The sequence below is a fragment of the Protopterus annectens genome, chromosome 15.part0 (genome assembly GCF_019279795.1).
Source record: "Protopterus annectens isolate FY-2018-M chromosome 15.part0, PAN1.0, whole genome shotgun sequence".
In the NCBI taxonomy this organism is placed as follows: Eukaryota; Metazoa; Chordata; order Ceratodontiformes; family Protopteridae; genus Protopterus; species Protopterus annectens.
This window is the reverse complement of record NC_056749.1, coordinates 724,042,277-724,067,644: the sequence shown is the minus strand read 5'-3', so window position 1 is coordinate 724,067,644 and position 25,368 is coordinate 724,042,277. Positions and strand designations below refer to the sequence as shown.

Genomic DNA, 25,368 nt, shown 5'->3' with positions numbered 1-25,368 from the left:
CTATGTGTTATCATAGATAACAATCTTAAATTCAACCTGCATGTTAATCATACCATCAAAACCATCAATAAAAAAACTAGGGTCACTTTACAGGATTAAAGCCTTCCTTACCCCACCATATTGCCAGATTTGCCACTGGTCTGCCTTATAGGACACACCACTGTATCAATCTAAACCAGCTTGGGTGGCTAGAACTGCCCAGCTTGATCCAGTATAACCAACTGATTATGGCATTTAAAATCCTTTACAATGCGGACAATACTCCTGCACTTAAAAACATCATCGCCCCCTATAATAATCCCAGACCTCTTCGAACTTCTAATAGAATGCTAGTTCAGACTATCAAAACTAATAACTCAGCCGGTGACTCTCTCTTTGCCAACTCTGTAGGTAGATCCTGGAACTCACTCCCAGTTGATATTACTTTACTTACCACCCTGAGTCAATTTAAGAAAAGACTCAAACAATATTTGAAATTAACTGGGTATGTCAATGTATCAAACCCGACTAACTCTCCTCTAGTATGGTGTTAAAAACTGTAATTTAGCTTAGCTGCGTTACTTAACCCGGACTTGCACCCGGGATAATCTCTAATCTTGGAATTTGTATAACTTGTTATGTATGTAACCAGTGTATATATGTATTTGTAATTCTTAACTGCTTACCTTGGAGCTTTTCTTCCCGGGCCTCCACTGAAAATGGACATGTATCCAGTCAGACTATCCCGGTCAACAAATGTAAAATAAAATAAAATAAATAAATAAATCGCTGCTATTCATCAGCAAATCCAAAATCTCTGCAGGAGTCTACCTCTAACACAGCTTACGTATCAAAACCATGGAACAAGTCATCAACCCATCTAACTAGCAAACTACATAATTTCAAACCAAACTTAAGGAAACACATGGGTAATGCATGGTTATGCTCATGCACCTCACCTGGTTAACCTAACAGACCAATAATCCTTTCAACCTCTAACAACTCTCATATTTAGCCTTCCTATTCCAACAGCTTCACCTCTTACACCCATATTCCACACTCTCCCAATCTCTGCCTTTTTGCATTTTCTTTCCCTGTCTGACCTCCTATAGCCTCTACCCTAGGGTTACCACCTGTCCCACTTTGCGAGGGACAGTCCCTCTTTGGGCAATTGTATCCTGCATAAAAACTGAAAAAACGGCAAATGTCCTGAGATATTAGGACAAACATATTTCCTATATTTAATATAACAGTTGCATAAAACAGTTATTCTGTTTCTGAAACACCTAAATGTTATAAGAAACAGAAAACGCAACTAAAATGCTACAAGAATAAGCATTTATTTAGGCAAAAAAGTGAAGTTCTGCCCTTTGTACTGGCCGTGTATATGTTTTGCCTTGCAAAATTTGACGTTTGTACAAAAAATGTCCCACTTTGGGCATTTGAAAAGGTGGCAACCCTACTCTACCCTGACAATCTTTCAGACTACCTTCCCTTCTTCCTCCACAGCTCCCCTCCCCAACTTCTCATTCTTTTCATTTATTTTTCCTCTCCTCCCCAGCCTTGTCCACTTTTTTCTTTCTTTCAAATACCTCACTAACACAATACCACTATCTACCTCTAACAAGCTAACCTTTATAATCTTACTTATCGGATTATTAAACCTTCACTAACTACCACAGAATTACTTAGACCTGTACAACTGACCACATAACCAAAACACACAAAAGACTATGTTTTATGTTGTCATGATAAAAAACTGTCTTGCAAACCTAATATACACCTGAACAACATGCCCCTGTAAATATTACTTATTACATTTCATCACATGCTGTATAAATGTTGCATTATCCTTCAATGTATTATCAAAGTTTGTACAATTGTAAATGTTTGTTATCCATGTGCATAGAGTTTTTCTACCGGAGTCCCTGTGAAACTGGGCTTTTTCTGTCCAGTCAACAAAAGCAAATAAATAAACAAATTAAATAAATAAATGTAGCTATACAGCTAAAAAGCATGTGGAAAATGCACTGGGCTCCTCGCATGAAAGGACAGCCAACAGTGTTCCACAAGACCTTATGATGCTGCTAATCCTAAGATGGATATACAGAACTTCTAAGGTTTCACGTTGGAGTTTTATACTACAGCTCAATCTGTGCTATATGACAGGCAGCCCTAATAGCTGCACACTTCCTCTTCCACTCACCCCATGGGTAAAGGAACAGAATGGAGGCTTCATTTAAATGAAAGAAGTCACAGACCAGAGGACTGGCCACAACATGCAGTGCTACTATGAATGTTTACCATGAAGAAAGGCACAGTTTGCAGCAGATTTAACAAGATGACAATGACTCAAGTTGGAAAACGATAACAGAAAGTAAAATCATACATGACGAAGGCACAGCCGTGCATATGTAGCTATACTCCCACGAAGCATGTGGGAAATACAGTGGGTTCCCAAAGTTGAAATGCCTACCCACAGGATGCTGCTAATGTTGGAGTTTTATACTACTGCTCAGTCTGTGCTTTAAGACGGGCAGCCCTGATAGCTCCACATTTCCTCTTGCATGTTAAAGACATCCACTCGCCCTATGGGTAAAGGAACAGAATGGAGGCTTAATTTAAATGAAAGAAGTCACAGACCAGTGGACTGGCCACAACATGCAGTGCTACTATGAATGTTTACTATGAAGAAAGGCACAGTTTGCAGCACATTTAACAAGATGACAATGATTCAAGCTGGAAAACAATAACATAGACAGTTAAATCATACACGACGAAGGCACAGCCGTGCATATGTAGCTATACTCCCACGAAGCATGTTGGAAATACAGTGGGTGCCCAAAGTTGAAATGCCTACCCACAGGATGCTGCTAATGTTGGAGTTTTATACTACTGCTCAGCCTGTGCTTTAAGACGGGCAGCCCTGATAGCTCCACACTTTCTCTTGCATGTTAAATATTTCCACTCTCACTACGGGTAAAGAAAAAGAATGGAGGCTCCATTCACAAAGAAGGAAGCCACAGACCAGAGGACTGGCCATAGCATGCATTGGGCTTTGTAGGTTTGGCTTTCTCTGTTTAGAAATTAATTCACTCTAAAAAAATCACCACAGTCCACACACCGTACTAGTCTTACAACAGTGAAAGGTTAGGTTGCTATGTTCCAAAGCAGACCAGAAACAGTCCAGCGTACATATGTGGGTCTACTTGAGGAAAAACACTAAACAAAACAGACAAATATTCCAAAAAAAAATAACTTACCAAAGCCCAGAATCATCCAGAGGTAAACAGATTAAAAATTGATTTCTTTAGCCATGCACTTCTAATTCAAAATGTATTCCAGTTCATTACAGCAGATCTACAAATGCCTCATTTCTTCCTATCTGTCCTAAGCCTGGCTTTTATGTTTACCCCCCACCCCCTTTTCTGTTACACTTTGCCTAAGGGCAATTAGTAACTCATTAAGGCTGCAATTACTAGTCAGTTCAGAAAGTGAAATCCCACACAAAGACACAATGCCCCATTATCACCTTTAGCATGCTGTTAAAATGCAAATTTCAGCTTTTCTTACTGACATTAACTCTTAAGTGCACATTCAAAAAAAATTTTGAGGAGGAAAAAAATAAAATTCTGAAAACAAAATGGGACAGGTGAGATGTGTGCTCAGAATCAGCAGTTACTACTTTTACATACTGGTTGGGAATTTCAGTGTTTCTATGCTGACTGTTTTTAGCAAATAGCATGCACTTGCATCATGCATTTTTATTTTGTGAAACTGAACATGATAAAAAGATTCTTGACATAAAATACACCCAGAAGACCAACCCAGGCATTTTTAAAGTACAGAATTCACCGTTTTATATATAGAAGCAGTACTAGAAACTCTTACTTTCTCAAAAAAAAAAAAAAAAAAAACAAAAAAACCCCCATTAAATTCAACATTTAAAACACATCTGACATTGAAACTAGTCTCTGTGTCTTAATGGATGGTGTCAGGGAGAACCGCTAGAAACCTGACTATATTACTGTCACATGGAGCTGGGATACTGCTCCTCTTTTTTGGACCTACTGTAAAAAAAAAAAAAAAAAAAAACTTGGGAAAAAAAAGTTCTATCGAGTCTGTACAGAAAAGTGCGCTCATTCCTCATTTGAGGCTACACAGAAAGACTCCGCAGAGCAGATGCACAGAGGCAGACAAAGTACAGTTTTGTACCTACCATAAATGTAGATGTTTGAGTGTATACCCTGCTGCAGTCATCACACTTGGGTTATCCTGTCGTCAGGCGGTCCCACAGTCGGCCTGAATTCCAAAGTCTTGGTCCGGCGTCGGTTGCTGTCGTTTCTTCCCTGACGTCAGTGCGCCAGGGGTATATAAGAGACATCCGATGCCATTTTCTTCAGTTTTTCTTGCCCCAGATGTCAGGTGCCCCCCCCCCCCCAAAGGTGGTCAGTAGATAGTACCAATAATAAAAGTTTAGCACAAACAAAACATCCCTCCAGCTATAAGCAAATACACCACAAAGGTTGTATCAGATTTTAAGGTATTGAAAGGTTTCAGTTAGGACAGAGGGGATGGAGGGAGGGTAACCTGGACTGCAGCAGGGTATACACTAGAACATCTACATTTATGGGAGGTACAAAACTGTACTATGTTCATCGTGTTACCCTGCTGCAGTCATCACACTTGGGTAGAATTCCAAAGCTAAGGATGGGAGGTGGAGTCAAACAAGGTTAGAGGAGGCTAGAAGGCCCTGCAAAACTGCAGTGGCGAAGCCAGCTCTAGACTTAGAGAGTAAAGTGGTACGTGATAGTGTTTGGTGAAGGTGTGTACTGAACTCCAAGTTGCAGCTTCCAGAATATCCTTGGTTGGCAACCCCCTGAGGAAGGCTGTAGATGTAGGTGTTGCCCTGGTGGAGTGGGGCCTTATGCTAGCAGGAACTGGTTTTCCATGATGGGTGTAGCAAAAATGTATGCAATGTCCTATCCATTTGGAAATGGTCTGTTTTGAGATAGCCTTTCCTTGTGATGCTGTAGCATAGGATACGAAAAGCTGGTCAGATTTTCTGAAAACCTTAGTTTTATCCAAGTAGTAACATAGTTGCCTGTGAATGTCCAAGGAATGCAGGAGTCTTTCTCTTTTGTTCTGTGGATTTGGGAAGAAGGTGGGTAAATGGATGGTTTGATTTAGAGCCACACTGGATACCACCTATGGCATAAAGGAGGGGCTAGTTCGTAGAGAAAATCTGTCTTGATGAAAAATGAGGAAAGGCTCTACTGCCATTAGTGCCTGTAGCTCTGAGACTCTTCTGGCTGACGTAATTGCTAGTAGCAGGGCAGTCTTCCATGATATAAACTTTAAATGAGCTGAGAAAGCTGGCTCAAAAGGTGGCAGCGTAAGTTTTTCCAGAACAAAGGTGTAGTCCCAAGTTGGTGTTGGTGCTGTCCTGGGAGGCCTAATGTTTTTGGCCCCTCTGAGGTACTGCCTTAGAAGTGGATGTGAAAATACGGGAGGATCCGTGTTGTAGTGAGCTGAAATAGCTGAGGCGTGGATTTTAACAGATGAAAAGGAAAGTCCTTTGTTTAACATCTCAGTTAAATATTGTAGAATCTGAGGTATGTCAGGCTCAAGGGTATTTTGGCCTTTAGCTTAGTTCCAGGCGCAAAATCTTTTCCATTTGTCTGAGTACGCTTTCCTGGTGCTGGGCCTCCTGGCCTCCAGAATGACATGCAAAACAGCTTGTGAAAGAGGAGCTGGCTAGTTGTTTAGGTGATTTGCCATGCAGCCAAATTTAAGGTTTTGAGCTGGCTGTGTAGAATCTGACTGTCTTGCTGTGTGAGCAGATGAGGAATTTGTGTCCTGGATGTAAGAGGTCCTTGAAGGCTGTCAGAGCATTCTGTACAGCTAGCATTTCTTTTTGATTGATGTGCAGATTTCTTTGATCTGCAGTCCATATGCCTGGGGGGACGCATCTGTTGTCATAGTTTGCCTGGTTGGGGGTAAGGTGACAGGCTGACCCTTGTTGAGGTGACATGCCTGTGACCACCATAGAAACTCCTGTTGAAGGCAGGGAATGAGGGGTATCATTGTTTCCAAGCTGTGGCTGTGTTGAGTCCATACGCTTTTCAGGTACCATTGTAATTTCCTCATATGCAGTTTTGCAAATGGTATTAGTAGTATGCAAGATGCCATGAAGCCCAAGGCCTGCAGAATTTTTCCTGCAGGGAGTTGGGTCTTTGTTGCCATTATTTTGAAGTATTGAGTTAGTTGTAGTTGTTTGTCTGGCGTCAGATAAGCCATCTGGGCCGTTGTATTCAAGCTGGCACCCAGGAATGTCATATTTTGTGAGGGCACTAGTTTTGATTTATTTTCGTTTACTGTGTACCCTAGGCAACTAGGAGGTGTTTGACAAATGCCAGATGCTGTAAAAGAATGTCCTTGCTTTCTGCTTGAATAAGACAGTCGTCCAGGTATGGGTATATTTGAATTCCTCTTTGTCTGCAGTATGCAATTACTGGTGCCAGGCATTTTGTGAAGACCCTGGGCGCAGTAGATAAGCCAAAGGGCAGAGGAGAGAATTGGTAATGGGTTGAACCTGCAATGAAACGGAGGTATCTTCTGCAATTTTGTCTGATAGGGACATGCAGGTATGCCTCCTTGTGGTCCAACGTTACTAGCCAAGCTTTCTTGCCCAACATGGGAAGAAGCTGCTGTAGTGTTAGCATCTTGAATTTGGGTACTTGCAAGAAGGTGTTTAGAATTGAAAGGTCCAGAATGGGTCTCCAAGCATTGTCCCTTTTGGGGACTAGAAAGAGCCTTGAGTGAAATCCTTGGCCTTGCTCCTGTCAGCAACAGGGCTTTTGTAAAGGAATTTGTGTGAGTCAGGCACTCTATAATATCTGTCTGGTTTGGCTGGAGCAGGAGGCAGAGAATCTGGATTTAGACTAGATTCTAAGTAAACATCATCCACAATGTCTAAAACTGGAGGAATAGCAAGTGGTCTGTGCTGGGGGAGTAAAATAAACTCTCGGAGCCTTTTCTTTGAGTCGGAGTAGTCCTGACCTTCCCAGTGGAAATGTTCCCTCATGGTATGTAATGTTTCCCCAAAGGAATAGTCTTCAGTGGGAGAAGCTGGGAGAATGGAATCTTCAGCATCAGAATCTTCATAGGGGGGAAAGGAGAAATCCTGTTCCTCAGGGGATCCTGAAGAAATAAAGACACTTGATCAGAGGAGGCATAATCCTCCTCTTGTCTAGGCCTTTTGTTTGGGGGGGGGGGGTTGGGAACCCCTGATTAAAGAAATCAAATCTTCAGCCATTTTAAGCATCTGTTTCTTAGGCATGGGGCCTTGAACTGGAGACTTTTTTGGTTTTAGAGGAGTGTTAAGTTTAGCATAAGTTTTTATAGTGAGAGTAGTCGGTCTGAAGACACCTTCTGAAACCGAAGGTGTTTCCACAGCACCGGCTTCTCCTTCTGCAATGTTGTCGGTAGGGCCTAAAGAAAATGTCTGTGTCGGCCTAGAACTCTCTGCTTGAGAATCCGAAGCGGTCTGGGGTTCCAATTCTGCGGTCGTCAGGGGCTGCGTAGGCACCTCACTGAAAACCGGAGAACCGGCGACCAGCCCAGCCGAGGCCTCAGAATCTGGCTTGGATCTAGACTGCCTGTCTTTATCTTTGCGTTTTTTATGCATGCCAATAGTTGGTTGCTCCGACGGCATAGTGTAATTAAATTTCCTACCGAAGTAGTGTCGTGCGAAATCAAAGCGTCGCTTTATAGTTCGCTTATTGAACCTATCACAAAACCGACAACCTGTGACGTTGTGGTCTGGGCCTAGGCAAGGTATACAATAAGAATGAAATTCCTTATGAGGTATTTGCTTCCCACAAGAAATGCAATTGTTAACTTTTTCTTACATCGGACTGAGGCAAGAAAAGTTTCCCCAACGGGGTACTTAGCTTTGAAGACTTTGGACTGAAATTTGATTCGAAAATCTCAGGTGTCGGCCGACCGGCACTTGCGAACTGCTTCTGCTTCGGGCACCGCGTGGCAAGAAAGACTGGAGAAAATGGCGTCGGATGCCTCTTATATACCCCTGGTGCACTGACGTCAGGGAAGAAGCGACAGCAACCAACGCCGGACCAAGACTTTGGAATTCAGGCCGACTGCGGGACCGCCTGACGACAGGATAACCCAAGTGTGATGACTGCAGCAGGGTAACACGATGAACATCCTCTGATTCTTGCTCAGTGTTCTGGGGCAGGTAAAGCTGATGATGATGATGTCAATTTGAAATATGTGAGTGATGAAGACTAGATGCCTGTGACAGTTAATTTACACTGATAAAACTGTGTGTGTGTCTATGTGAAGGGGAAGGACAGGAAAGTTACTACAATATGAATCAATCACCAAGCACTAAACACTCTGGGAACAGGCTACTACAGCTCTACATCCATCTGGCTTCTACTCTGTGACATAATTCACTGTCTGGTATAACAACAAAAAATAGTTGTGTAAAATCTAACCATAACCTGAGACCTTCTCTTCACTGCTGCAGTATTCTTAACCTGAGGGATCTTTTGTTTGAAGGTGACCCAACATCGGCTAGTATGCAAAAGTCGTATACTACTGTTGGGAACATGGGATGTTGCACATAGGCCGCTGATGGACGTAGGCCATAAAAGCGATGTACGCACGTACCATTCTCAGAATTGAATGCTAGACTAAGGATATAAAAGATCAGTACTTCCAAGCAAAACAACAGACTAGTGGGAAAGAAGGGAAGGATAGAATACTGCAGCAGTGAAGAGATGAACATCTACGATTATGGTAAGATTTTGCACAACTATTCTATGTCCTTCTATTTACTTGCTGCAGTATTCTTAACCTGAAGAAGAGTGCCAAAGCTCAAGAGGGAAGGGAGGAGGAAGGAGCAGAGGAGCTCTCAATAAAGGGGGAGAATTAATGGTCAACAGTTTTGTAAAAAATTTGGATAATAATTAATTTGGCCTTAAATGTGATGGTATGCAAACAGATAGAAGAGTTACATTTTTGGATACGGAATTAGAAGGAAATATATGGCAAAAGTTACAGGCTCGGGTACATAGAAAGTTTCCAGATCTAAATTATTTTTTAGATGGAAAAATTTGTCATCCAATGCATCTTATTAATTCATTACCTTATAGTGAATTCCTGAGAATGTCAAGATTAAATGGTAACGATGACATTCTATGGGAAGAATTAAAAAATATGTGTGTTCATTTTTAAGTAGAGGTCATGATCAATGTACATTGGAAAATGATTTAAAAAGAATGGTGAATAACAGTGGAAAACACAATGTTAAATATGATAATATTCTGTGGGATGGGAAGAATAAAAGTAATAGACAAGTGTATTTTGTAACAACATATAAAGTGATGACAGAAAAAATATTTAAGGTTATTAAATATTATTGGGAATATTTATCGAAGGACAGAAAATTAAAAATATATATTTCCATATAAGCCTATGCTGTCTCTTAAGAAGCAAAGAGGCATATGAGACATGGTTGTTCATAGTAAATTTGAATTTCCAAATGCTGAAATGTTGGTAAATTTAAAAATGAAAGGGACAAGGACATGTGGCAAATGTTCTATGTGCCAATATATAGTGTTGTATTTTAATAAGATTAATGATGTAACATATACTCCAAGGCATTGGGCAAGTTGTAATACTATAGGTGTGGTTTATGTATTAAGATGCTCTTGCAATTTGTTTTATATATGTGAAACAAAAAGGCAGTTTAATGTCTCAATTTTTTTTTATTTTTCAAATACATTTGAATGAATTCCATAGTATTTATACACATCTTAAATAACTAAGTACACTATTTACATTAGCCTGAAACTATAACAGATCTTAATGTATACAATTACTTTATAAGTATGTCCAATCCGTTATCAATTATTTTATAGTGTCAATCAACGCTAAGACTTTTCCCGAAGGGTTGTTGATAAATGGCTTTGGATAAAGTCTTAGTTCTTTAATTTTAATTTCCAATAATGCTGTGGTCTTCAGTAGGCTGTAGAAGTCTTCCAAAGTTGGTATTGTGTTTGTATTCCATCTTCTTGTTATACACTTCCTTGAAATTGCAAGTATAGTCCATACTAGATACATATTTGACCTATTCAAATGAGGACCTTCATTCATATTTAATAATACAAGAGCTTTAGTTACATAAAAAGATTTATTAAATAAAGCTTCTAGAAAGTTATCAATACCATTCCAAAATGGCTTAATTTTAACACAGTCAAAGAAAATGTGGTTCCAATCTGCATTGTGTACTTGCTCACATCTCCAACATATTCCTTTTAAGGAAGAACTAATTTTACTGACTCTATCTGGGGTTAAAATGCTCTGTGCAAGCATTTCCAATTAAAAACTTTCCAGTATTATGTAAAGGATGTATATATTATCGATGATAAGATATTTGTTTTAATATCTTCAGTTAACTGTATTGAGTGTCCTTTTGTTATATATTTTCAATATGAGGTTTTGGGTGTTGTTTTATAGTTTATCAATATTTTTTAAAATTTTGAAATACTGTTTCCCGTGTCAAAGTCATTATATATGATTTCATATATGTACTTCGTAAATTTAAGTATTTCTTTAAATGAAGAATTGTTAATTATTCTACTTAAATCTTGCGAATATGAAAGAATACTCTGTAAAGTTAGCTAGTCCTGTTGGGGAATTTTGTATGTTGTTTTTATTACTTGCATATATAAAACTTTTAGTTCTTTGATACATTGGAGCCAACAAACAAATCCTTTCTGTTCCCAGGAATTAATAATTTCTCTATATATTTTATGTGGAAAGTTCTTTGCGACTATAAATGGTGTTAAAAGATCAAACCAGATTTTTAAATCTGTATTTGCATTAATAATTTTCCTAAATAAGTCAATGTAATAATTAATCATATGAGTTTTAGTGGGTTTAGTTGCGTTACATTTAGGTTACGTAATCCACCTACCTGACCAGCCATTTTCAAATTAACCAGTGCATCAGGTCCCAGTCGGTTGACGTCTGTTCACATACTTATGTATTTAATTCTTGTTTCTTTATCTGAGTTCAATGTACTAACTGTTTACTGCATTTCCTCGCAAACTGAAACCTTGATGAATTAAGGCATATTTATTGGTACCGGCTGCTACAAATTACTCGCAAACTGCTGTTGATATTGTATCCATTTACTGTCATTTGCATTGACTTAGTGGTCTGTCCTGGATAGTGTAGCATTGATAAGGGACAGAAATAATGAATATTAACTGAGCCCTTAAGGCAGATATATAGGAAAGAGTGCTGCTGTTTGCTAATACTAAAAGGTGCACGTGGACTTGTTTGACAATTATGTATACTGAATGTTTGAATGATTAACTCTGTTCTTGGTATTGTACTAATAATCATATCCCCTCTCTAGGTGTTCCTACCTCACCTCCCCCTGAAAGGCTTATAAAAGCATATAGGGTCATTCCGGGAATAGCAACAAGTATGGAAGTCTTTCCCCACCACGGACCTTGTTTTAATAAGGTCAATATCCACTAAAATACCTTGCCACCTGTAAACCTAACAAACTGGGTCCACAAAAGCACTGGTGAATGTCCCCATAACTTCCATTTGTAATCTGTTTATGCTGATAAGCATTAGGTTGGAAGGGTTAGACTTTACTGTAGCCTTCTTTCTTCCCCAATTAAGGTAAAAACAGCATGCTTTCTACTGTTCAACAGAGGAGAGTAGTGTGCTCTGCACCTCCAAACAGTGCATTTCTCAATAAACTAAGTGAAACAAGCGTGCTACAAAAGGGAATGGGAAAACAGGCTCTCTGCAATGTAAATTGAGAAGCAGGCAGGGAACGGTGTAGTTTTTAACAGTAAGGCCTAGGAACAGATTATTGGGCATATAAAAAGAAACAAAAAAGCATGCTTGTAACTCATACCTGCACATGCTGCCTCTAGGTATCTGCTTTACTGGTTTAGCCCCGCTCCGCTCGCTCCGTGCCCCACCCGCCCATGGTAGTACTACATTTATAGTACCACTGGCATGCCCCCTTAATTAGCTAACCAACTACACGTGCTCCTAGAACCCAGCAAACGCCTAACACAATAATACACCCTCTATCCACCCCCACTATCCATATTAACCCATCCATTCTATTCTCTCTAATCTTTTATCCACCATATACACTCAATACAGACCCTACCCTACTAACTTACTATGACTACAGCTAAAACACTAATGCTGCTACCTACCCTTAGTACCCCTGCTATTCATTCCTTATCACCTAAGCTCCTATAAATATGTACAGCATCTTGAAATTCAATACCCAAACTCTCAAACAGACATCAACCCAGCATTTAATAAGTTTATCCACCACATAACCACACCCTCTCCTAATTCCTCGCCCCCCCCCAATTATCATCACCTGACTAAATACTGCTATATTAGCTTAAAACCCAAAAGCTACGAAAAAATCATAAACAAATTTTTAAGACTCATAAGCAACTTAAAAATTAATCTTATGAAGGATGGAGGCATCCACCTCAACCCTGGCCCATCCACAACAGTAGACCCAAGCGCACCATCTAACAACCCAACATGTACTACTCAGATTGATAGACTTCCAAACTAATTTCTGGTCTGTCATCTCAACATCAGAAGCCTAAACAACAAGATCCATAGCCTACATGGACTCTTAGCTGTTCACTCCCCTGATATCCTCTGCCTCACAGAAACCTGGCTAAAACCAATAACCAAAGATAACAAAATACCCCCCCCCCAAGTACAACATCCTTAGACTGGACCGGATCTCCAGGAAAGGTGGCGGGGTAGCTGTACTATACAAGTCTACCCTAACAATAACAATTGACACCCAACAGCCACACCAGTTTGGCAATGCAGAAATTCTCATCACCAAACTAATAATAAACAAAAACAAATGTAGATACATTGTCTGCATTTATATTCCACCTGGCAAGAATGATAATACTCTAGAAAATATCTTACATTGGTAAGCTTCTAACTATCCCCAGGAAACCATTGTCTTGGGGGACTTGAACACTGATTGGAACATCTGTTCCTCTGAAACTCCCTCCACCCATTTAAACCTCCACGGGTTTACTCAGATCATTGCCACCCTACCAGATTTAGCAAATATAGAGTCAAAGATAGTATACTTGACTGGATACTTAACAGCCACCCCAAGTCAGGTACATTACCCGATGATCTAAGTGATCACTGCCTCACCTACATTAGGCTCAAAGCCGACATTCCCAACCAGCCCACCTACAAAGCTATAAGAAACGTCAGGAACTTTAACCTTGACAACTTCCAAAATGAAGTCAAAGCATGTAATTGGAATGTCTTGAAATGACTCCCATTACAAGAAGCAGTTGAGTACTTCAGTAGCAGATTTCTGCCTATCCTTAACCACCATGCTCCTACTCGTACCATCCGTGTAAATGCCACAGTTGCACCGTGGCTATCTAAAGAAACAAAAAACAAAATTAAACTAAGAAACAACGCCTGGGCCAGGTGGCATGTTAGCAAAGCCCCTATGGACCAAGTAAGATACTGGCAGCTAAGGAACCAGACCAAAAAATATGTCATTCTAGACAAAAAAAATCACTACACCTCCTACAACAAAAATATCAGCTAAAACTCCAAAAGTTCTGGGCTGTTATTAACAATCATCTCCACCCAGGTCGTTCCGCCACTCCTACCCATCAGCTGCCCTTGATAAATCCCCTGTAGAAATTGCAAACAGGGTCAACTCCTTCTTTACTGAAACTATCTAGTCTCTAGCTACCCATTTCACTCCACTGGACACAAACATCAGCTCTGGCACATCTAGCCCTGATCCACCCAGCACCCAACCCACCTTTACCTTTCAAACTGTACCTACCAACCTGATCCGGACCTTACTCAAAAAGCTAAAACCTACTATGCTAGCTGCCGACCACCTGCCAGCTGAATATCTTCAAAAAGCAGCTGATCCCACAGCACTTCCTATTTCTATTCTGATCAACAGATCCATTTCAGAAGGATCCATCCCAGCAATATGGAAAATATCACTTTATACCTTTCCATAAAGGAGGCCGTTCCACAGAATTATCTAACTTTTGACCTATAGCCATTCTTTCACCACTAGCTAAAATCACAGAAAGATGCATAACGCAAACAAATCATGCACATTCTTATTCAAGACAGAAAGCTCGACGACTCTCAGCACGGCTTTAGGCCATTCCACAGTACCACCATGGCTCTTCTATCGTTCTCTGTCATCAATCTTCATCGTAACAACAACAAACTATCTTCAGCACTCTTCCTAGATCTCTCAATCTTCCTAGATCTTTCAAAAGCTTTCGATATGTTTAACCATCAGTTACTGCTCAATACCCTAATGTCAGTAATATGTCACCAGCAAATAGCATTACTTTAGAATTGTATTGTTCATAAACATATATTCCTTTGATTTTTATATTGTTACAAATTGAATCAGCCAATATTTCAATAGCCAGAGCAAATAGAATCGGTGACATGGGACATCCCTGATTAGTGCCTTTTGTTATATGTATAGATTCAGAGGTAAAAGGACCTAACTTAACATACGCCAAATTATTTGTATATATATTCTTTAGGAGATGAACACAGGATGCAGAAAATTCAAATAGCATTAGAATTTTGAATAAATAGTCCCAATTTAGGGATTCAAAGGCTTTCTCTATATCTAAGCCAATTATGAGTATTTCTTTATTTTCTTTATTAACATAATCTATAAGAGAAATTATCCTTTTAATATTGTCATGTGTGTGTCTATGACATATAAATCCAGTTTGATCATTACTTATTGTTTTGGACAGTGGTATTTTAATTTTGTTAGTTAATATTGTCATAAATATCTTATAGTCATTATTTAATAATGATATAGGTCTATATGAGGTACAGAGGCTTGGGGATTTGTTTTCATTTAGGACTGGTGTGATTAAGGAATATCTCCAACAGGGTGGTATTAAAGCTTGTGACTGAATTTCTAATAAAGTTTTATGGAAGAGGGATCAAAAAGGCAGTTTAAGATTAGGATGCAAGAGCATCTGAGAGATATTAAAAATAAGAGAACAGAAAGCCCTATAGCAAATCATTATATGTTAAGTCATGATGGTAAGAGTGACTGTTTAAAGAGCACAATTTTGGAAATTGTTAATGGATGGGATTAAATGGAACTAAAGGATAGACTGTTGTACAGAGACACAGTATGCATATTGAAATTTGGTACTTTCGTACCCAATGGGTTAATTATCGAATGCAACTGGAAAGTATTTTTGTGATTTACAGATTTTATGGAGTTTTACTTAATTAATTGTGTTAACTGATGTTGTACATAATGGTCGATGTATGTGTAACTTGTTATCTCCTGAAGGCTTGTGAAGCCGAGGTGCTAAGATACATTAAAGTTACTGCGTTTTCCAGTGGCTCCAGTGTTTTCCTCTCTTTGGTGGTACTGAGATATATATTTTTTGGCTTTGTGGTATACAGAGCTCTGAATGAAGCCATGTAAAACAGTTTTGGCAAATCCGGCTTTGGATCTGGAAATGCCATCCAGTTTGTAGTATTTGGTAAAGGTATGGCTAGAAGACCAGGTGGCTGCTTCAAGGATGGCTCTGTTATCTAAGCCCTTGAAGAATGCCTTAGAGGAAGCCACAGCCCTGGTAGAGTGCGCCGTCACAGGTGAAGAGATGGTCTTTCCATGGAGGGTGTAACAAAAGAAAACAGTCTTTGAAATCCAAGAAACAGTCTGCTTGGAAATGGGTGAATCCATAGCCCTGGGATGAAAGTTCACAAATAGCTGATCAGATTTCCTGACAGCTTTAGTCTTATTCAGATAAAATCTAAGTTGTCTGTGTACCTCTAAGGAGTGTAGTACCTTCTCACTGTGGTTTTGTGGAGAAAGGAAGAAGGTAGGTAATTGAATGGAATCGTTAAGGGATAACTCATTAACCACTTTTGGCATAAAGGAAGGATTTGTTCTCAAGGATACTATATCTTTATGAAATACCAAGAGGAGGGGCACCACCATAAAGGCTTGAAGCTTTGACACCCTTCTGGGTGAGGTCAAGGCCACTAGTACAATGGTTTTCCAAGGGCAATGTTTGAGGATGGCCAAAGATGCGGGCTCAAAAGTGGCCATGGTTAGGTTTTCTACAACAAAATTAAGGTCCCAAGGGAAGAAATTGTTTTTTAGGAGGCCTAGTGTGAGGGGCGCTCTTAAGGAATTCTTTCACCTCAAATCTGGATGCTACCGGTGGAGAAAAAGGCAGACAAGCAGAAATAGCTGACATATGCTTTGAGGAAAGAGTAAGCCAAGCCAGCAGAGAGCAATTCACACAAGTAAGACAGAACCACAGAGATTCCCACCGTTACTGGGTCTTGATTCTTAGAGAGACACCACAGTAAAAATCTTTTCCACTTGGAAATGTAAGATTTTTTTGGTATTGGCTTTCCCGGCCTCCTGCAAAATCCTGCACACATCCTCTAAGAATAGATGTTTGAAGGGGATTAGAGTCCTATCACCCACAGTGTCAGCTGTAGCGTTAACAGGTGTGGGTGTACGAAGGATCCTTTGGTTCTATGTGAGTAGGTCCACTCTGTGGTGACGGCCCTTGGCTAGATATAGGAGGGGGAACCAGTGCTTTCTTGGCTAAAATGAAGTCACCAGCCAGATTTTTGATTGGCCCTGTCGAATCTTGAACAAGACCTTTGGTATTAGAGGAAGGAGAGGGAATACATACAGAAACACCCACTCCAAGAGGAGGAGGGGGCATCTACCTTCCAAAGCAAAGGATTTGAGACTCTGGCACAAAATTTTGGAAGTCGTCTGTTCAGGAGGGAGATAAATAAGTCTATTTGAGGAATACCCCATTGGTGGATTATGTCCAGGAACATCTATTTGTGGGACTGAGTCAGGGACCTGCTTAAAGAGTCTGCCGCAAGATTCCAGTTGGAGGGAAAGTACACTGCCTGAATAGTTATGTGGTACTGGGCAAAAAAGTCCCATACCAGAAGAGCCAACCAGCAAATAAGATAGGATTTGTTCCTCCCCATGCTTGTTCACATACCAGAGGACTGTCATGTTGTCTGTGAACAGATGTAGAGTGCCCGAGCAAAGGACAGGTTGAAATGCTTGTAGAACTAGTAGCAATGCTCTCATTTTCCTGATGTTGGTGTGTTCTGATTTTTGGAGGGAAGCCAAATTCCCTGAACTGTTGAATTTGCCCAAGGCCATTCCCCAGCCCACGTCTGATGCATCTGTGTAAAGTTCTAGGACTGGTGTGAGATGATGCAGCGGTAGACCTGGATTTAGGTCTATCTTGTTGGATCCACCAGAGCAGTTCCCTCTTTAGGCAAGGAATGAGGGAAACTTTGTATTCTAGTGGGCGACAATGCTGGTTCCACACCAAACTGAGGAACCACTGGAATTTCCTCATGTGGAGTTTTGCCACTGATACCACAGGAATGGCTTAAGCCATGAATCCCAGCACCCTGAGGAATCCTCTGGCTGTGATGCGAGTCAATGGGAGAAGGGGGTCAAAGGAGGACCAAAGGTCCTGGACTTTCTGAGGTGGAAGTGACAGTCTCAATGTCTGTCTGGGTTCCACAACTTGGAAAATGTGGTCCTGTGAAGGGGTGAAGACTGACTTCCTGTAGCTGATGGTGAATCCCAGTTTTCTGAGGGGTGAAATGATGGTCTCCAGTTTTTGGAGTACAGTATGGGAAGTTTGGGCGTGTAAGAACAGGTCATTCAGGTATGGAAATATCTGGATGCTCAAAAGTCTGCAATATGCAATCACTGCATTTTCTGAATACCCTTGGTGCTGTAGAAAGACCAAAGGGCAAGGCAGAGAACTGAAAATGCCAGGAACCCACAGAAAAAAAAATAAGAATTTCCTGAACATGGGGTGAATGGGTATGTGAAGGTAAGCATCTTTTATATTTAGAGATGCCAAGTATCCTAATGGAGGGATAAGGGGGAACAGAGTTTGGAGTGTCAACATTCTGAAGGTAGGAACCTTTAAGAAGGTGTTGAGATGGGATAAATGCAGGATGGGTATCCAGGGGCCATCCTTTCTGGGTACTAAGAACATTCTTGAACAGAGGCCTTTTCCTCTTGAGGTTTGAGGAACCTTTTGAAGGGAGACCTGTTGCCAAAGCTCTTTGAGAAGTGGGGTAGTTGCTTGCTGGGGGGGGGGGTCAGGAATGCCCCATGGGGGGAGGGTGGAGTGCCAAACCATGAAGAATTCTTTTCTGATTATGGAAATAACCTAGGTGTTTTGGGTGATGCTTTCCCAGACCCTGTGACTGTTTGAAAGGCGAAGGGAAAGAGGGGAAAGAGAGACATCTGCAGGGTAGTCATAGACCATGCTTTGCCAGGAAAGGACTGCCTTTGTTGTGAGGATGGCTGAAAACCCCTACACTACTGTTGTCTCATAACTCCTCTCGAAGACTTACCAGAGAGGTGTTGATTGCACCTATGGCCGAAAACAGGCTTAGATGGGAAATTCCTATGAAACCTGGGAACAGGAGAAACCAGGATGTGTTTCAACTCCTTGAGTTCTTTATTTTTTCCTGTAGTGACTTAGAGAGTCTACTGCCTTACCAAATAAGGCTGAATTGTCTAATTGTGCATGCATTAATTTGGATTTGAAGTCATCCTGCAGGGGGTGCAACCTGAGCCAGGTAAACTTTTCAAGCACTGAACCAGGAGCAGCTGCCCTGGCAGAAGCCTCTACAGCATCATAGCTGCATTTAATGGAATGTTTTACCACTTGGAAGGAAGCTCTCAGGAGAGACATAGCCAAGGGTTTTCCTTCAGAATCTGGAAGATCTGCAATGGCACCAGATGCTCGAGACAAAAGCTCTAAGGAGTACTTAGTCATATGTGTCTGATAATTGATGGTCCCCAAAAGCCAAGGTGGCTGACATGTAGACCTTTTTACCCAGTTTCTCAAGGGTTCTACTCTATTTGTCTGTTGGGAGAAGACTGGAGGAGGGAAGTATTCTAGACGGTTTATCAGTAGCTACTGAAATGACTAATGGGTCTGCAGCAGGGCACCTAAAGAATTTACAATCCTCAGGAAACTGTAGAAGCGGTCTGGTTTCTTGGAGGTAGGGGACTGGGAGTCTGGGGTTTGTGAAGCACTGTGAAAACCACCCCAGAAATGCAGGATGCACAGGTGGAACTGCACAGGGGCCAGGAACATCAATTGGTAGAGGATGATAGTATCTTTACTGAACATACAAAATTTGGGAAGTACCCCACTTAGTTTTCCCATTTTCAGGAGAGTTTCACTAAAATATATCTCTTTCATAGGGGAGACAGCACCAACTGACTCTTCTTCAGGGGAAACAGAGGGGATTTGTGTAGAATAATCCAAAGATTCCTCTTCAACAGAGGAAAAATCATCAGAGCAGTTATTGTCCCTAATCCTTTTTTGAGAAGGTTGGGGAGCACTTGTAAGTGCAGGCTAAGAGGAAGGTGGCTTGTGTGCCCTGAAGACCTGAAACAAGCTTTGAGAAAAGGCCTGCCAATCTGTAGGGGCCTCTCTGGTATGGGACAAATCCTTAGTTTTTTTTTTTTCTTTGCAGGAGAAATGATCCTATATACAACATCAGAGGACCGGACAGAAACCTACATTCAAAAGTGTCTAACTCTATCTCTTCTCTTGCTTGAGTGCGAGGTACCCCCCCTAGGGCCCTCTGTACTTTCGAGCCTAGGTTCCCCCACGACATCCTGACCGGACGTCTATTTGACCTCCACAGATGTGCTCATGGCCGAAGTCAAGGTGGCCTCAGAACTGAGCTCAGCCTGTGAATCTGTGCCTGAAGTGAGATGAGCCTCCAGGTTGACAAGCACCTTCGGAGAAATGACTGATGGTGGAGGTGCAATGGAAGCCACAAGCCAAGGTTTCTTGGCTTTGTGCTTCACTGGCTTGGCATCGGACCCCAAGGTACCCTCCATACGCTTAGCTAATAACTTAAGCCATTGGTTCTCTAAGTAAATAGCAAGAGAGAAAAGCCTGCTCCTAAGGATCTTAGGAATGAAGGACTGGCAAATGCTACAGGACTTGTAGTCATTGTTAGGGTTTAAACAAAAGAGACACTGAATGTCTGTCCTTATATGGACTTTGTCTTCCACACTGGCACTTGCCCTTCTTGGATGACATAACCAAAACAGTAGTAAAAGAAAATATTCCCCAACAGGGAAGTTATCTGGCAAAAGGCTGAAGTAGCAAACTCTGAAATGATCAGACCAAAGGTCAGAATGGCGTTCTGACTGTCAGCAGAAAAGTTCTGAGCGTGGTACGTGCGTAAGTTGCTTTTATGGCCTACATCTGACAGCAGCCTATGTATGACATCCCACATACCCTACAGCAGTATAAGCCTTTTGTATACTGGCCAACGTCAGGTCGCCTTCAGGCAGGAGATCCTTCAGGTTAAGAATACTGCAGCAAGTGAATAGAAGGACATCTGCCCATGTGAATTATAACAATACTGTGGCTCAGTGGTTAAGCTCTCTGCCTCACAGATCAGGGTCCGCTGTTTACCCTCTGACTTCCAGTCACTGTGCTTGTGTGGCTTTTCTTTGTGTACTAAGACTTCTACACTCCTATTAAAAAACAAAAACTGTTGGTTGATCAAGTGTGTGTGTGTGTGTGTGTGTGTGTGTGTGTGTGTGTGTGTGTGTGTGTGAAAAGAGGAAAATGCTGACATTTTGGCAGCACTATCTCTGGGTTGGGAAATGTCTCCACTTACAGAATTAAAATTTTCTGCAAATCTTGCCTACAGCCTTGGACTCTAAGTACAGAATGGCAAAGTACAAAAGTTTCTGTGGTGCTAAACAGATGACACTGCATGCCCAATAGAGATCATCAGCCTTTTTTGGTAGAAGGCTCAGAAGAGAATGTTTCTATATTGCAAAATGGGACCATTAAATTAGAGATTACAGATGGACAACAACGCAGGGCTCAGCCACAGCCTCTCCTAAAAGTATTGATCAGTCACTTATTAGGTGAGAGACATGGAACCACTTGCAAGTCCACAATGAACATCAGTAACCTAAGAGCCTTCCTAAAGAAATGAAGAATTCTTATTAAGGGTATGAGCAGAAAATTAGCACTCAATCATCTTGTCAGTTTTCAAAACATGGCACTCCATTTTGTGAGACTCCACAGAAGCCAAAGATTCAGAGCGACACTGGTCCTCCGTACCATAAACCCTAGAGTTACTCATGTAATCCTCCTCGGGGACAGGAATTAGCTGAAATGGAGAATCTGGCCAATGCACATCGTAATGGGTAGAAGCAAGGATCATTATCATAAAGACACAAACACTGCTGTAGCAAATAAATGTGGCACGGAACTCACATCAACAAACTCAGCCATCCATCTCCTACTATTTAATGAAAGGATCTTCAAAATCCAATAACAGAACTCTAGGCCATACATATGCATAAGCACCAGATGAAGTGTGACCCACTTCCAAACAAACACCAAGTAGCCCACAGTTCTCAGATAGAAGATGGAAAGTCAATCCCAAAAGTCAGAGTTTAGGATTAAGTCATATCAGTAAATTCAAGGGCCAGGCAGTGTCAACCAACAAGAGGAAGCAATTCACCTTTACTTTAGCACCCTTGGCTCTTATGAATAGGGGGTAACATGTAAATATTCTGCCAGCTCTAGGCAATTTGCACTTAAATTACAAGGGGTAAAAATTTCATGTGAATGCAGGGCTAGGTTTCTAAAGTTCCTAACGGATCAAGAGCCTAGTAGCTAGCTATGAAGCTGTGACGGGGCAGCAGTGATGAAATCTCAGGTCTCATCAAGTAATGGTGCCTCAACGCTCAACCTTTGAGGAAGATGAGAACCTCTTGTTAGAGGATAACTATTTGTGTACCCCATGACAGCCAAGGCCAACAATGCAGCAGCAGAACACACCATTGCTAGAACTGAAAGGAGGCCTCGTTATCCAAACTGTGCACCCATTATATTCTACAAACCAAGACTTTATTACAAAAGTATCAGTAAGATATGCACACCACAGTAAGGCAGAAGGGGTCTCAGCTGCCAAAACACATGAAATATCGGATGCAGGTTGATACAATGAAAAAACAGACAACTGCTCTTTTTTTAAATAAACTTGCATCTTTTCAAGTGAAATTATGTATTACTAAGCATCCTCTTCCTTATGCAAATAAACTTTCTACAGAAAGTACAGTTTTGTACCTACCATAAATGTTGATGTACCGAGTGTCTTCACTGCTGCAGTCATTACATTTGGGCTATACTGCCATCAGGCGGGCCAGCTGTCGGCCTGAGTTCCACAATCTTGGTCCGGCGTCGGTTGCTGTCGCCTCTTCCCTGATGTCAGTGCGCCAGGGGTATACAAGTAGCAGCCAACGCCATTTTCTTCAGTTTTTCTTGCCCCAGATGTCAGGTGCCCCCAAAAATGGTAGGTAATACATATTGCTAATAAACCATACAAAAAAGGTAAAAATAAAACCTTCATTAACCAGCAAATACACCACATAGGTAGTATAGGTTAGTCCCAGATAAGAAAGAGGGGCTGGCGGGTGGGTAACCTGGACTGCAGCAGTGAAGACACTCGAACATCTACATTTATGGTAGGTACAAAACTGTACTATGTTCATCGTGTTTCACTGCTGCAGTCATTACACTTGGGTAGAATCCCAAAGCTGAGTTTGGGTGGCTGGCTCTATAGAGGATTTGGTGTGGCTATGAGGCCCTGCAGCACTGCAGTGGCAAAGCCAGCTCTGGATCTAGAATAAAGAGGCAAATGGTAATGCTTGGTAAAGGTGTGCACTGAACTCCAAGTTGCAGCTTCCAAGATATCTTTGGTAGGTACTCCTCTAAGGAAGGCAGCAGAAGTGGCAGTTGCCCTGGTGGAATGTGGTCTAATATTACTAGGTACAGGTTTCCCATTTTGTGTGTAGCAGAGCCGGATACAGTGTCCTATCCACTTTGAAATGGTCTGCCTTGAAATTGCCTTTCCCTGTGATCCTGCAGCATATGATACAAACAATTGTTCAGATTTTCTGAAAGCTTTTATTTTGTCCAAGTAGAAGCGCAATTGCCTGTGTATGTCCAAGGAATGTACAAGTCTCTCCCCTTTATTTTGGGGATTTGGCTAAAATGTTGGCAAGTGAATAGACTGGTTAAGAGCCACACTGGAAACCACCTTAGGCATAAAGGAAGGGTTTGTTCTTAAAGAAACCCTGTCTTGTTGGAAAATGATAAAAGGCTCCACTGCCATTAGTACCTGCAGTTCTGAGACTCTTTGTGCTGAGGTTATTGCCAGAAGCAGAGCAGTTTTCCATGATATATATTTTAACTCTGCTGAATTGGCTGGTTCAAAAGGAGGCAAAGTGAGCTTTTCCAAAACAAAATTGAGGTCCCAAGTTGGTGTTGGTGCTCTCCGGGGAGGTCTTATGTTTTTAGCCCCCCTCAGGTACTGCTTTAGCACATGGTGAGAAAAAAATAGGAGGATCTGTGTTGTAATGAGCCGAGATGGCAGAAGCGTGAATCTTAATGGATGAGAAGGATAGTCCTTTGTCCAGCATCTCAGTCAAGTATTGTAGTATCTGAGGAATGTTAGGGACCAGAGGGTCAAGGTTTTGAGCCTGGTTCCAGGCACAGAATCTCTTCCACTTTTCTGAATAAGATTTCCTGGTGCTAGGCCTCCTGGCCTCCAAAATGATATCCATAACAGCTTTAGAGAGAGAAGTTGTCTGTTTGGCTAATGAATCTGCCATGCAGCCAGGTTTAAAGTTTTGAGCTGACTGCGCAGTATCTGATTGTTTTGCTGAGTCAGAAGGTGTGGAATTTGAGGCAAAATCCAAGGTGGGCCTTGAGCTAAGTTCTTTAAGATTGGGTACCAATGCTGGTGTGGCCAGTCTGGAGCAATCAGAATCATCTGTGGTTTGTCTTGTCTGGCTTTTAGGAGTACCTTTGAAAGGACAGGCAGTGGTGGGAAGGCATAAACGCTTAAGCTTTTCCAGCTGAATGAAAGAGCATCCACTTTCCATGCTTGCGTGTGATAAGTCCTTGTGCAGAATTTTTGTAGTTGGCAATTCAGTGGGGAGGCAAAGAGATCTATGTCCGGGCACCCCCATTTTTGCATTATCATGCTGAAAACTTGTGGATTTAATTTCCACTCGTGAGGATCCATGATGTTTCTGCTTAAGTCATCTGCCAGAGTATTTATCTTTCCTGGCAGGAACTTGCAGATGAACTTGATAAGTTATAGCCGTGTTCCACAAGGTCATGGCTTACCTGCATAGGAGGTAAGAATGAGTGCCCCCTTGCTTGTTTATGTACCACATCACTGTGGTGCTGTCTGTCCTTAATAATAATTGTCCTGGATGCAGAAGGTCCTTGAAAGCTGTTAGGGCATTTTGTACAGCCAACATCTCTTTTTGATTGATGTGAAGAGGCATTTGTTCTGGTCCATTTGCCCTGAATACATTTTCCTGCCGTGTGTGCTCACCAGGCGTAATCCGAGGAGTCTGTTGTTATAGTCTGCCTGGCTGTGGGAAGAGTGAAAGGCTGACCCTTGTTGAGGTGACATGCCTGTGCCCACTATCAAAACTCCTGTTGTAGGCAGGGAATTAGAGGTTGGGAGGGTGGTGTAATGGCTAAGGTATTTGCCTTACAAACACAAGGTGCAGGGTTTGAATCTCACAAGGGATAATTGGCTAGGCTTAAAATGGCTTGCAAGGGCAGTTAGCTTAATACTAATCTATGAACCTACTCAATAGAACACTGACAACAGGCACCTAATAATGCTCTAAATGTCCACATTTAATGGGTATAGTTCCCCATACTAAAGGGGTGGCGTAAGCCACAAAACTATGGGCTAGGCTTGTAAATGCCCTCGGGCAGATAGCCTAGTATGAACCTATGAACCTATTACTGTCTCCAAGCTGTGAGAATGTTGAGTCCAAACACTTTTTAGGTACCATTGTAATTTCCTCATATGCAGTCTTGCATATGGAATTAGTAGAATGCAGGATGCCATGAATCCCAAGGCCTGCAGAATTTTTCTTGCAGGTTGTTGGGACTTTGTTGCCATCAACTGAAAATACTGAGTCAGTTGTCCTTGTTTGTCTGGCGTGAGATAAGCCATCTAGGCCGTTGTATTTAAGCTGGCACCCAGGACTATTATCTCTTGTGAGGGCACTAGTTTCGATTTCTTTTTGTTTACTGTGTACCCTAGGCAACTTCCCAATCTTTTTACGAACACCAGATGCTGTAGAAGAATGTCCTTGCTCTCTGCTTGAATCAG

At 41.4% G+C, this 25,368-nt stretch overlaps 1 protein-coding gene and 2 non-coding genes across 3 annotated transcripts in view; all 3 read right to left on the bottom strand.

Moving 5' to 3' along the window:
* Positions 1 to 25,368, bottom strand: part of LOC122790034 (P2R1A-PPP2R2A-interacting phosphatase regulator 1-like) — an 849,731-nt gene that overhangs the window by 162,207 nt on the left and 662,156 nt on the right. The gene's annotated exons all lie outside the window — the stretch shown is intronic.
* LOC122790196 lies at positions 2,470 to 2,610 on the bottom strand. The gene has a single exon (XR_006362956.1). It is a non-coding gene; the product is annotated as a small nucleolar RNA U109 (small nucleolar RNA).
* LOC122790193 lies at positions 2,854 to 2,988 on the bottom strand. The gene has a single exon (XR_006362954.1). It is a non-coding gene; the product is annotated as a small nucleolar RNA U109 (small nucleolar RNA).